The 452-nt window shown below is 33.4% G+C and overlaps 1 long non-coding RNA gene across 1 annotated transcript in view; it reads left to right on the top strand.

Annotated features, from left to right (window-relative positions):
- LOC119591673 overlaps positions 1-172 on the top strand; it is a 6,431-nt gene extending 6,259 nt beyond the window's left edge. The window contains exon 2 of the long non-coding RNA XR_005230374.1: positions 75-172. This is a non-coding gene — a long non-coding RNA (uncharacterized LOC119591673). The remainder of the gene's footprint in view (positions 1-74) is intronic.
- The last annotated feature ends 280 nt before the right edge of the window (positions 173-452 follow it).

The following is a 452-nucleotide window of genomic DNA, read 5'->3' as shown; positions in this document are numbered from 1 at the left end:
TGGAACTATGGTCGTCGTAGGTATAATTACGGAGGCTATGGGTACCGTCGTCATTACAGGTACTGGTAGAAAAGGTCATACCAAGCTACACTGACCTCGCAGATTGTGACAGCTGTTCATCACAGAACAAAATTAACAGTTCGATATCACTTAATAAAAGCTTTTTAATCCATGTACATTTTAATTTACACCTCTCTCGATTTTCATATATCGCTTCGAAAAATGAAGTATGTGTATATATGTATTTTAAGTTTAAGTCCTGTTGACTTTTAACTAAACCAGAAAGCATCTTCATGACAGTACTATCTGCCCTTTATAAAATATTTCAGCAGATAAAATTCCTATTCCATCTCTGTACTGCCACTTTTAAAATTTCTTTTCCTTTTGTTTTCGTCATAAAATTTTATATTTAGTAAGGGATGAACAGATTAACAATAAGATACGGGTAAGTA

This window comes from Penaeus monodon, chromosome 29 (genome assembly GCF_015228065.2).
Source record: "Penaeus monodon isolate SGIC_2016 chromosome 29, NSTDA_Pmon_1, whole genome shotgun sequence".
NCBI lineage: Eukaryota > Metazoa > Arthropoda > Malacostraca > Decapoda > Penaeidae > Penaeus > Penaeus monodon.
This window is presented reverse-complemented; position numbering and strand designations above follow the sequence as displayed.